Below are 14,398 nucleotides of genomic sequence, written 5' to 3' on the forward strand. Positions count from 1 at the left end.
GCTCACTCATCTATTTACTCAGTCCTCCATGATTACAGATACGCCAGAGAGGAGATAAACTGTCCAAATCTATGCCAACCGGACTTTGTTCATCTGAATTTGGCCTAGTTAATGCTTAGTCCATATGCAACAAAACCAACTGTTTTTTTTTTGTTTGTTTGTTTTTTACCAGACTTTACTTGGATATTTTATTTCTGATGGAGACTTGGACTGTTGCTTGTAAGTTGTCCGTTTTTGAGGAACTGTGTCTGTCAAAATGTTTTTTTATTAGTACCCCAAGGCCTGCTATGGTTTTCAAAAAAATAACTTAAAATGCACAGAGTTTCTGGTCAGAGCTTGTTGTTTGACTGTAGCGTTACATTCTGCCTCCTCCGCTGTGGTCTGAACAAAAGATGTTGCAGTCCATTCCTAAATGAATTGTCCCCATCTACACAAAAATCATTTCCATTCCTGGAGTCAAAGAGACTTAAACATTGGTATGTTTGGTAAATGCTAAAAGGTAGCCTATGTGAACTACATTTACATCACGCTCCACTACATCCCTCTTCATGTTCAATTTGGTGTTTTTGAGATATAAGACAACATGAGATGAGTTTAATGCTAGAAGATAATTTTATTGAGGGTCTCAGCATAGGTGGAAAAACATTCACTTCATTCTTTAGTCATTTTCTGTCTTCATCTTGCTCCCTTTGTCTGTTTTTGAGAAACTAGTTTCATTTATGACATTTTTAAGCCATTTGACCTTCAACATACCATTTATACAATAAAAGTCAAAGGGTTGTAAACCACCATTTTCATAATCTAGTATAAGTTGTGCTGACTTTATATAGTGGACACATAAAATTGTTGGTATATCAATGAAATTAATTTGACTGATAGTCTTAGTGGCTCTCTTAGTAACAGAGAGACAAGATGCAGGATAAATACACCTGGAAAGACTTTTAGTTAAATAAATCCTTCCAAAAATAGATGAGTCTCTGCATCCATGCATCAAGATTTGGCATTTGTTCCATCTATTCCAGACATTTTGCTTTTCCATCATGACTTTACAAACGAGAATGCCTACATAGGCTATTTGACGCTCGAATTGATCTGATTATTACATGGACTTTTAAGAGGGATTTCATGTATGGTAATAATTTCACCAAAACCTGTAAAACTTAAAGTTACACTGTGATATTTTCCCCCATTTAGCGGTGAAAAAGTATATGACCACCCAGGGAATAATAGTTTGTTCCTCTCAATTCTGATTTTGTTTTAACTCCTACAGTGACCGATTTAAAACGCAAAAAGTGACAGTGTTAAAATGCGAAAGGCGAAGCTTGAATTCACAGGTATGTCCCTCTTTGGCTAATGTACTTTCAAGATGGAGGAGCAACATGGCGACCAGCATTCGAACCCCTCACCCGTATGTATTTTCAATGGCATATTATAAACTTACCAGAATACTTTAGGCTATAACTAGAAAGAAGTAAATATACATTAATGAGCACATATTTTTGAAAGAACTAAGTGTTTTTAGCTAAGAATAAACTAAAAAAGTTACACAGTGTAGCTTTAAAAATAATTTTGTATCACCAGCCAATTGAATAGGCACGGTTTTCTGTCCAAATGCACTTAATCTTTCAATATTTGAGTTTTCAATTAGGAGAGCCAACATCTCTCTAGCCAAAATAAAGAAAGAAAGGGGAGATGGGGCAGCCTTGTTTAACTCCTCTCTTGAGATCAAATCTGGGTTAAGTTTCATGAGTCAGCTGAGCTACTGGTATTTGTAGAATGACCGAATAACATTACAAACAATTTCACCAAACCCATACACTTTTAAACATTTAAAAAATAAAACAATGTTCCTTTTGAACGCTTTAAATTAATGTTGCGCTAGCTTTTAGCGCTTTCGGGAACGTCTCGTCCTGACCTGCTGTATCTAAAATGGCGATGAGATTGAGCCGGTATTTATAGCCTCGACTGGTGACGTCATCAGCGCACCTGCAGCACGAGGCTATAAATAGATGAGCCTCAGCTGGTTCACTTCAGGTAAAGTATTATTAAAGAATGGCAAGACAAATGGAATACTGATATCAAGGGAAGGCATTTATATAATATTAAAAAAAAGGTAAATACTAAAAGAAAAATAAGTGGTAGAAATAGGAAAGAAGAGGTAATAATAACTAGGATGAGACTTGGACACACAGGGTTGAATTCTTCATTGTTCATAATAGGATTACATGAGACTGGTTTGTGTGAAAATTGCGGGGAAAAAGAAACGGTGGAGCATGTAATATACGAGTGTAAACGGTATGAAGAAGAAAGAAAGGAATTAATGATATATTTAAACAAAAAAGGTAAGGTAAATAATAATTTGGAATATATACTAGGCTATGATTTTAATAGAGACAGAGTAGGATACATGACATTAATAAAATACTTATATAAAACTGGGTTAAGTGAAAGGATTTAAATATAGAACGCGGATGATCTACTCAATTCTGAATCTCAGGATACCACATAATTAGACTGGAGGAGCTGAACACGCAGCGCCAGGTGGGTCCTGGGAAGAAGGAATAGGATAGAGCATTGTTTTTTTTTTTTTTTTTTATGTAAGTAGGTATGATAGGAAAGAGTAAAAGCAAGAACAATCTGATGAATAAACAGCGACTGCATAACAGCAAAAGTAGGTGGCGATATGCACATAGTATGCAAAGCGCCAGTAAACAGAAGAAGAAGGTTCACTTCAGGTCTTTTTCATTTCAGACCTCTCCGTGTTGATGTGCAAAAACAATCTCTCTCTACCTTTCAAAACTCAACTTGAGATCTTTGTTAGGAGTTAGTTTTCAACTGGCAGTGTGCAGATTTCTCTCTTTATTTCTAATATCTGTTACAAAGAAACATCAGTGAAAAGAGTTCAAGCTGAAAGAAATCTAATCAGTTTAAATGAGTCCGCTGAGTAAACGCTGTGCTCCTCCATGTTCTCTTCTGAGTGACAGAACAGGATACAAACGTGCTGTGTGTGTTTGGGGAAGAGCATGCGGTCTCTGCATTGATTCAGGCGAGTGTGAGCATTGCGAGCCTTTACAGTTAAAATGCTTCGGGCTCGTCTTGGCTACTTTCAGTCCGGACCCGCGTTGTGGTGCTCCCGAATGGGTTTGGCTGACGAGCATGAGAGAGTCCGCTTACCAAATCTATAGGATACGTTTCCTCGCGTGATCCCGAAAGCGTGCTCCGGCGCCTCTTCGGCTCGCGGGGAACAATGATTACTATATTGGGCCTGCGATCGTTCCTCACAAGCATGCTAGTAAATCCATCGAGGGATTTTTTTGAGGTAGTTGCTCGCGCGGTTGCCAGGTTACAGTTTGACTGGCTCCGTGAACGAGAGCTCCCCAAACGCAGAGAGCTTGAGGATGTGTTTCTGTGCGGGTGGCACAGTAAATAATAAATGTTACCCAGCTAATTTCAATTATAGTGTCGATGCGGACAGATCAGTAGGCTACATTTCTATCCATTTTTTTTATATCATATGCGCAGTCTGTTAATTTTGTGAATTGTTTCATCAGAAAAATATGAAACAATGGCGCTACAGAGGGAATGTATTCTGACTATTTCAATGAAATGTGTAATTCACAACATGACTGACATAGCTAATGACTTCAATAGTTTTGTGTGTGTGAGTGTAAATGTTGGCCCAGAGTTGGTGGGAAAAATTTGCGATAAAGGCGTTTCTCAAAGAAATGCAATTATTGAAGAAAAAAACATTCTATTTTTCTATCTGCAACAAATGTGCAAAAAGTGACATTGTTCTCAAGCAAGTCATAGAGATTGTCATGACATTGACATGGTATTAGTCATAAGAGTAATCAACAACATAGCAAAACCTCTCATATCTGCAACTTATCATTCCAGTCAAAAAAAAAAATGAAAATTGCTAAAATACCTATATTTAAAAGTGAGAATAAATACACTTTTACAAATTATCAGCCAATTTCCCTACAGCCTCAATTTTCAGAAATTCTTGAATACTTATTCGCATCTAGAGAAGTTTCTTGACAAGCATCAAATAATTGATGAAGGATAATATGGTTTCAGGGCAAAAAGAACAACTATGGCAATATAGAGGAAATCACATTTGATAAAGAATGCTGTGGGTATTTTTATTGATGTGAAGAAAGCTTTCGACAAAATCAAACATGCGATCTTACTCCAAAAACGTGAACAGTGGGGTATCAGAGGGGTTGCTGGGAACTGGTTAAGAAGATATCTCCCAGAAAGAGTTCAGTTTGTTCAAATGGGAATGCACACCTCTAATTAGACATGTGCCGATTTTCGATAATGCGATTTATCACGATAATGAATATGCACGATATTGTTATCGTGGGCACTTTAAAATATCGTAAATAATAATTTATTAACAATTTATAATTTTTTTATAATGCACTCAAGAATACTTTGCCCATCAATCGTAAAAATGCTCAACACCGCTGTATTCTGCGTCAAAGGGACACGCTCTCAGATATAAACAAGCCCAACATGCGTTTGCACATGACTGAACCGGTGAAGGAGACGCGCTGCTGTAAAAGCCGCTCAGTGACAGCAGAGGGCGCTGATGAACTGCAGAATGAAGCCGGTTACCCCGGAAACCAGCAAACAAACAAAAAAAACGCGTGTAGTTTTTAAAACAGCCATTCGTTTTTGTAATCTCAATGTTGTTCATCACAGCACCAAATACTTAATACTTAAAGACTTAATAGGCTATTTATGTTTTTATGTTTTAATCTGGACTACAACATACCCTAATAATTAGAACTGTTCTAATTATGTGTTATTGTTCAGTAAAACTTTGAGATACGACTTCATTAGTTAACATGTTAATTTGTTATTACCAAACTGACAATGAAAAATACTTATAAAGAATTAATCATTCTATGTTAATTTCTTAGTTACTTTTTAATAACATTAAAATCAAAATCAAAATAACTTTTTTAATGGACCTAAGATAAAACTAACAATGATCAGTATTTCTTAACTAACATTACCAAAAACATTATACTTTCTGTACCAAATGTAGCTATTGCTCAATCTTAGTTAATGCATTAAATAATGAGACCTTATTGTAATTTGTAAGCCTACCTGTTGTTCTTTATAGCCTAATTCTTTTGCATTTTAATCTGTTTGAAAATTGTACTTTTACAGCCCTGAAAAAAATCAAGAGACCACATAACATTGATTATCAATGAGGGATCTCTTAATTTTTTCCAGAGCTGTAAATATTTTTGGTGCATTATTGTATTTAAACATTCAGTTATTTTTGTTCTTACAAAAATAGTTCTTAAAGCTGTTATGCTATGGCAACACTTTTTTTTTGCAACTTATTTCAATATCGTGATAATATCGTATATCGTGATAAAACTTCATCAATTAATCGCAACATGAAAAATTGATATCGGCACATGCCTACCTCTAATAAACCTAGTATTGCTTGTGGTGTCCCTCAGGGCTTGGTGTTGGGGCCAAAGCTGTTCAATTTATACATAAGATATTTTAAAGGTATCCCAGCCACTAAAACTTATACTATTCGCAGATGACACCAATATATTTTATATAGATCAAGTCCATCAACACACTTAAAGAGTCACAGTTGTTTCCTTTTCATGGGTTCGACATTTCATTGTTATGTTAGGCAATTTAGATTGATTGATTGCGTTATTTTAGATTTGCATGAGCAATCGTCTATCACTTGTTTCAGCTTCTTTTTCTCCTGTATTTTGATCCAGAGATTCTGTACTAGATGTGTCATACACGGTTATATGTGCTAAGCACGAATAGCTGGAAATTTCAGTCAATGGTGGGGAAAGATTAAAGTAGATTAAGTTAATTCCCATGTAACTCAGTGTCTAACCTCCACAGAATTAGGAACATATTTTATATTAATATTTATAAACAATGTAAGTTTAAGACTGTATGTAAAACTATGTTTTAAAGTATATTTAACAGGCTACTCAAAAGATGAAGTATAATTTGAATACTTAATTGTACTTTTAAGTATAGATTAAAAGTTTGAGTGATAGTACTGGCCAAATATACTGAGACTTTTGTCAGTATATAAGTGCAATTTTAAGTATTTCTGAGATGTACATAAAAAGTAGACCGAAAGTTTACTTATTTTTTTTTGTTTAAAAGAAATATACTCGTAGGACATTAATATAAATTTATTTTTCGTAAGGGTTGTAGAGAAGTTATGTTGAGGTTTACAGACAGGAGAGAAAAACTTGCTACTACTTAACTCTTTCTGTATTTGCTCATTCTCGCAGTAAAATGTTTTTTAATGTTTAGGGATGAGTTATTCAAAAGTCATTCAAAATTATTATTATTATTATAAATAAGCATTGTTAAAAGCCAGACGCTTTAGTCTTTAAAAACCATTTGCTATGTAGTGACCTTTAATTTGGAGCAGAAACAGGGGAGTGACTTTACTCACAGCTGATTGGCCCAATTTCAGTTTGAGATCTCTAATCCAGAACATAACCTGACCTGGAGCAGGTTAGCTGTGGTGTGCAAGTGACTATGGAGATGAACACAGCTAAAAGCCAAACCACTTTAATGGTACCTAACCCAGGATTGGCACAAATTAAGCTTAAACAAATCTGGCTAGCCAGCTAAACCAGCTTCATGGTACAGGCCCCAGGTGAAGATCTGATATCTGGGTTATATGTACTGAAGAGAAGTGTGCCTTTACTGGGGTAGTGGATAAAATAAAGATCCCTTAGACCAGGGGTTTTCAAACTTTACGATGCCAAGGACCCCCAAATATGAGAAACCTTTATGGGGGACCCCCTTCCTAAAATACATCGATATATTTATTTATTTATTTATTTATAAACTGTTAGATAAATAGTGTGACATTATAAATACAACATATTGTTTCCAAACTTAAATTGGTTATACTTATTGTATGTATTATCCTGAAGAAAAACATTTTCAATGAAACTGTACTTGTTTAAGCAACTTTTATAATGTAGTTCTTTGTAAGCAGCATGCGTACCATGTTAAGTACCCCAGTGAACAAGATAAAAGGGACTAGAGTGAGAAAAACTCACTATAAAGATACAAAGCAATTTTGAAAGTATGTATATGGCAAACAAGGAGAAACAATTAGAAATGAAACCATTAGATTGTTTGGTAGACTCCATTTTTGCTTTGTCTTTTAATTCTCTGAAATTTTCTGGGGACCCCTTAGAACCTTCTGGAGGACCCCTGGGGGTCCCCGGACACCAGTTTGAAAACCCCTGCCTTAGACAGATTCCTATCTTTTGAGCCCCATAGATTCTACCCAGCGGGAGGGCTACATACAAATAAGGGTGGTTATATCTCTGTTTATATCTTTTTAAAGTGTGCTTCCCAGTTACTACCTCCTATCCCTATGGGAGGGAAGGAGACGTAGTGTCGATGACTGACACTAGGGGTTGCACTTGGGAGCCCTAAACATACAAGAGAAGAGATTGTGTCTTGGTTAGTTCAGGAGGGTGTCCTGTTCTGATAGTAACAGAGATGTTCCCTATCTGTCAGTCACTTCGTCATGGTTTTGATGTTAACAGTTATAAGTTAACCCAGCTGTGCGAGTTTTTGTTCCAGTCTCTCTATTTGTCTTTATTTGTGTTAAAGACAAATTTCCTAGTTCTTGTTGTTCTAGGTAAATGAATATTTTGTTTCTTTTTTTGCCTGAAGGACTTCAGCCCAGTAGTGAACAAACCCCAGAAAAATACTGAAACACTATTTTAGACTTCATACGTTTCAAATATGCGAGTCAGTTGAGGTATTGTTGGACCCAAAAGTGTCAACTACAGTAGTTGTTGAGATGCAAGACAATCAAACAGACGAGGTAAAGGTAGTAGAAGTAGAAGTTTTATTGAGGGTTACAGACAGTTGGAAAAAAAACATATTTTTCGCTCATCTGTTATTTGGTTATTCACTACTCCCAAAAGTTTTTTTTTTTAATGCTCAAAGTGTATAGTGATTACATTTTTTGTTGAATCTTGCACACAATAAGCATGATTACACAAAGAGACCAAAGAAATGCAGAACAAACCATTAACTGAAATAAATGTTAACATGATATGCTCATTTAAGGTAAATGAGAGAGTGAAGATATGTTTGCTCATATCAGAGTCTCAAAGACGTGTGAATTTTCTTTCAACTTAAGCTGTACGTTCTTTAAAAGGAAATAAAAACCTTTTTTTTCTGATTTTGCTCATATATAATTAAATGCGTGTGTAAATCTGTAGTGTTCATGTTCACAGCTGTGCTTCATTGGGTTGGTTGATTAGACATGCATTGTTTTTTGCACAAAAGCAAAGGAAGACAAAAGAGACGTATACAAATACTTATCAAAATATTGTAAAGCTTTCAATCCTGTATTTAGCCTACATTAATTATGTCTTCACCATAATGTGTTGGCCAGCCTTCTGCACACCCCAAAGTAATATAACGTGTTGACCTGACCCCTCTGTATTCACAGTTTGGAGGTTTCTTCCCCTCACTTTTTAATTTACAAATGATCACAGGAAAAGGCTGGTTGCTCAAAAGCCTGTCACCAGTTCTTCCTCCACAAACCGCTCTTATATCATTTGAGTTTGCTTGTATGAAGGTGTTGACAGGTTTGCAGACATTTCCATCACCAGTAATTTTGTTCTTTTTGATTTCACTGGTACACTTATCCACATTCATACGAGGACCCAAATGCTGATTGAGGAATTTTTGATAACGATGCATTATATCTGCTGGTTGAGCATGAAGAGTGGAGAACGACACACACAAGACCAGCAGCAGAATCACAGCAGACTGATGAATCTCCATGACCTGATGAACAAAACATGCATTAAAACACCTTTACTGACATTTGACTTACTAAAGCAGTTTGGTTGTAATTCATTAAGAACACGCTAATAAATGACTGGACCCTTCATTTGTTCTTAATTGCATGTATCTTGGGTTAGGCTACTTCAGCTGTGCCAGTCCCTTAGTTTTCTGTATAATATATCTTATACTTGCTGAGGAAAGTTGTAAAGTTCTTACCTTGTTGTTCTGGGTAAATGGATATTTTGTTAGTTGTCTTCTTTTGCCTAAAGAATTTACTGTACCAACAACACAGTCATGAACAAACCCCAGACAATACTGATGACACTTGCTCCAAACACGAGTTTCGACTTCACTGTTGTCTGTCAGTACTGCTGGAGTATTTATTGCAAACCTTACGTGACTTTAAACTATGGAAAAGTGCAAACATGACCTTGGCCAGATTATTCAGTTGCAGGAGTTCGATCCCCTTTATTTGTTATTTGCAAATATTCAAAAAGGAAAACATGAGTGGTGTTTCAAAGTCCAGTTTTAAGGCTGTGCTCATTTTATTCATTTTTTTAAATGATCTAAAATGTCCTGTGCATCAGCACAGTTTATCCGAGTTGTTGTTCTAAATCAGTGTTGTCAGATCAAGTAGCTCATAGAAAGTAGTGTTGCATAGAAAACATTGAGAACATTTCACTAATAAAACCAAGAGATGCATTTTCCTAATTCCTAAAGGAAATTTAAACAGTTTTGAGGCTTGAATTGAGGTACTGAATAGAAGGAAAAAGGCCACCTGTTTATTTTAAGAGAACTAGCTCAATTATATGCAGTTTTATTTAGAGACAACATTGTTAGTTCCTAGCATGCTTTGCATATGGCTGGAAATGAATTGTTGTGTTTTTGAGTGAAGAGAACATCTGTTAGTGATCAGTTATGTTTGACTTTTGTGCAGAAGAGTAGAGCTTAGGTTAGGTTGTAAATAACTGCATAGACTAATATTATAAGCATGCTGCTTTGATCGATGAGCAATAACTTTCCTAATACCAGTGCAGTAATGAGTTTGTTTTACTTGTGTTGTGCTAGCAGCATATTAATTGCCTATTAAAAAGATTCTGCTAGAGCCTGTCCTTAGTGGCCAGTCGATAAATTTCAGTTTAAGTCACTTCCGTATTGGTTTCAACAGAAACTGGGGGAAGTTGCCGCTCGGTTTTACTCTGTCTTCCTCGTGTGTTTTGCTCAGGAGATTCAGTACTCATTCAGAAGATGCGTAATAACGCCCCCTAGCGTCTAATCAGAAACCACAGAAACCGCAAATTCCATTTTTGGCAGGGAGGTGTTTTCTCACAAATAACGGAAAATTACGTGTTTGGCGGGGAAAGAGTTAAGTTTTCAACTGCTGAGGGGAAAATCCAGGGGATCGCGCCAGCACTGTGCGTGCATATGTCAGTTCTAGCACTGCGAATTTGACATTGCAGCCTGTTCATTATCAAAATAAAATACAGTCAGCCAAACATATACAAAGTTCTGTGGGCTTTATGTTCACCGCTGCTGCTGAGCATGAATTCCAGCGCGACGCTTCAGTTAACGGTCAAGAAGTGCAAGATGAGATGTGTAGCTAAACGATACGGCTGTGTCATGATTGAAGTTTCAAACGTTTTTGGTTGGCCTGTTTGGTGCAGTAGGGGGCTCAATCTAATAGGGCCCATTGCTAGCGCCACCCATGGGCGTCACTAGGCCCTTTTTAGGGGGGCTTCAGCTTCAAAATGTATAAGCAGCAGAACTAAAAATTCATGTTTGACAGCTGTTGCTTTAAGTTAGAATGTAAAACAAAAGACAAATATTCAGGCAAATTAATACACTTTTGTCTAATTTCACCATTTTAAATCGCAAATATGCCTGTGATTCATAATGCAGGCCTTATTAATGAACAAGAAACATTAACAAAGCCATTTTCATTATAGGCATAAGATTAATAATGAATGTGTATTGTAAATTAATATAATTATATTTGTAACATTTAGTAAATAAATAAAAAACTTTTCAGCATGTATCAGGCATAAGATTAGTATTAAATGTGAGCATATTGTGAATTAATTTAATAAACTTAACTTTAATAAACAGTAAATAACGCTTTTAAGAAAATAATTCATAAAACATAAATATCAGTATGTTAATTTTCTTCACTGATGGAGAAACTATATCACTCAAAGCTCATCGTTATGAAGAGAAGAGACAGGCAAGATAAAAACAGAAAAAAGGAGATGTGGAGATAGACAAATAATCGAATGCCCAGTGACATGGTTTTCAAGCTACACTGTTAAACATTATTTAGAAAAGTTACCTGAATGCCTTAAAATTGAGTTCATTGAAATTAAAATTGAGTTAATACAATGAACATTTTTTTGAGATTCGACTACCTTTATTAAAAGATTTTGGAAGCATATTGGGTAATTGTGTTTTATTTCTGATGACGCAGTGAAACATGCCAAAATGAAAGTAAATTCGATGTCCCTGACCCAGTCTCACACAAAGTGTATTTACAGATTGAAAAGCTTGATAGGAAAACTGCTCACATAATCATTTTGGGAAACAGGGACACGTTTTGAATGATATAATTTCCAGTACGGCCAGTGCTGTAGCCCCAATCTGAACCCTCAGACAAGGCCTGTTTTTATTTCATCTCAGAAGAACTTCAGACAGTCAGTTCAACTGTGACCTCTCACCTGATCTGCACTATTGGCTTTCCTTCATAATTGCTTTTAAGCAGTTGTTCAGTGTGATTTCGGTCTGGTTACATATAGTGAGTAGGATGGGACACATTATTCCTTTGAGACGAACTGAATGAAGCACCAGGTGAGATTCAGTGCCTCCTCTTTCCTCTCAGTGAAGGATGAACATCTTAAGAACCTGCTGCTTGAACACAGATTACAGTTAATATGAATAAAAATGTTATCCAATTTTATTTTTTGAAGGCTCATTTCACAGATTAATTATATTTCAGTTTTATTAAATCTGATTTCATTTCTTGTTCTGTGTACTGTGTGATTATGAAACACCGAAACGTTATGAAACTTCCCATTTTAAACGTTTGGATGCATCTAGGCTGAATCTCGAAATTGCTTCCTTAACCCTCATTCACTGCTCCCTACATTAGTCCACTAATACAGTTCACTTAAAGGAGTGAGAGAATGAGTGTGTTCATCAGCTGTACACTCGTTATTGCGGTGCAATGTGGGATTGAATGAGTGCACTCAATAGCGGCCACTAGGGTTTCAGACACCACTACAAATCGCTGTCCCTTCAAATAATGCCCTATTTTGGGGGTATGAGGGTGATTTCGGATTCAGTCCTAGTCTCAGCGTCAGGCGTCACGCCCAACTGTGATTGGTTGCTTTACACGTCAATCAAACGTCCTCTTGGGTGGTTCTGACCAATGAAAGCTGTGATGGAGACTATAGGCCATATCTGACCTGTAGAGTATTTCACCCCAGTGGGAACCCATACAAATTTAAAATATATTTTATCACAGGTTTTTTTTCTTTTTCTTTCTTTTCTCTGTTATAACAGAGCCCCTAAACCTGACACTGTGATGGAGAAAAAATATTTGACTCTGATTCAGCCAAATATTTTTTTTTAATTATTCGCAAGTGCGCCCTCCTTTGACTAGTGTGCGCCTCTATCAAACTAGCCAACTTCTATTTTTATCTCAAGGTCAAGGAAATATTTATTGTCTCCTATAGGAGAAATTTGATCAGATTAGAGAATTTAGATCACAGAACTGCTGTAACATCAACACACATAACATACAACATTAACAACCATTCTAATCATATAATCCTGCATCATAAAAACGATACATAGCTACTATTCAAGTAATGAATTACTGAAGACTTAACTTTCTGTAATGTATAACCTTCCTATTTTTATCCCGATCTGCCAGCTTAGCAGATAATTTACAATAAATTCATCACAGTATAATTTGTTAACTATATATCACCTAGCGTGTAGCCCTTTTTATTTCTTAAACCATCAACTCCATATGTTTTTAGCTTTTCATTTTTGTTTAGAGAACACTTTACTCCTTTAGGTACTGGTTTTTACCTTCACAAAATCCCAGTATGGGACACTATACTGGCTACACATCATGTCATTTTCACTTTCACTTTCCTGTATATTATACACTGTTGCCATCTACAGGTCATAACAGGCATTACGCCTGATCAACATTGAAATGAATAAAAAATTATAAAAATACTCTTAATATGTCCCTAAATATAAATTTAAAAAAAACATTTATTTATTTGACTTTTACTTCATCTCTTACTGGCAGTTACACTAATGATCCGTCTGCTATAAGAAATTAAAGGGGATCAAAAGTAAAAAAAAAAAAAAGTGCATCAATGACCAAATGGCAAATTTTTATATAAGTATATTCGACTATTCAAAAGCATATTTACAAAACATAATTTGACGAGTGAGCTAATAAATGAAGTAAACCAAATTATTTAAAACTGTTTTACCTTTAATAGACATTTATAGTAAATACGCCACTCTTATTATTAGGATGTTTACAGAGTTTAACACCTTAAGAAAAGTGCGTTTTATCCTTTATAACAGATAGAGCCATATCTCTGTAAAAGATTGTATTCTTCTTTAGAATCATCTGTTGCATGTGGTTTTATTGTGGTTTAGCAAAAAACCTATAGTTGTTGTTTGTAAGGTAGTATTTTAAATAATTTCCGATTTTTACATATGATTTAATTGACAGTGGTTGTCCTAGATAGCCTGACAGGCCAGACCCACATCAAGATGTTTGGTCTGGAAACTCACCATTGACGGCTCAATCCGAGGGGCAGTGTTGGGGAAGTTACTTTTAAAAAGTAGTGTTTGCTCGTTACTCGTTACTTTTTTTTAAAGTAATCCGTTACTTTACTTAGTTACCCCCTTTGGAAAGTAACTTTTTATGTTACTCGTTACTTTTACGTTACTTTTATGTTGCTTGACTTTGGGCAGAACCCAATATCTGTTCCTTAATGTGTAGGCCTACCTAAAGTTATACTATGGAGGACATAACAGGTATTTCTTTTTTGCTCTTTATTATAAAAAAAAAGTATCAATAAGCTCCTTAAGAACAACATGGTAACCTCAAAATTGGTCATATGTGTCAAAATAAAACATGCATGCCTCATCTAAATCCAACAGAAAAAAATATAACTTAAAAATGGCTTGATGTCGATGGCTTGTGTAAATAAAATAAAATAGCACAATACAGTTTAGAGGCAAAGACATTTTAGCCAAAATAAAATCAAGCACAACTTATAGCATGACTAGCCTCAGAATTAAAAAGGCTATGTTAACTGAATATGCTGGCCCTACTTCACAGTATGATGGGCAGATAGAAAAGAGGATATTAGGCATAGGCTTGAGTTGTCTATAGCATGGGTGGCAGGCAACCTATTCCACATCAGCACAAAATGGGTGATTTTACCTCATCAGGAGCAGTCTTTCAAAAAGTATATCTGAACTTATCTGGTTCTTCTGGGGGTAAGCACAAGGCCTGATCTCA

Source organism: Pseudorasbora parva, chromosome 14, assembly GCF_024679245.1.
Source record: "Pseudorasbora parva isolate DD20220531a chromosome 14, ASM2467924v1, whole genome shotgun sequence".
In the NCBI taxonomy this organism is placed as follows: Eukaryota; Metazoa; Chordata; class Actinopteri; order Cypriniformes; family Gobionidae; genus Pseudorasbora; species Pseudorasbora parva.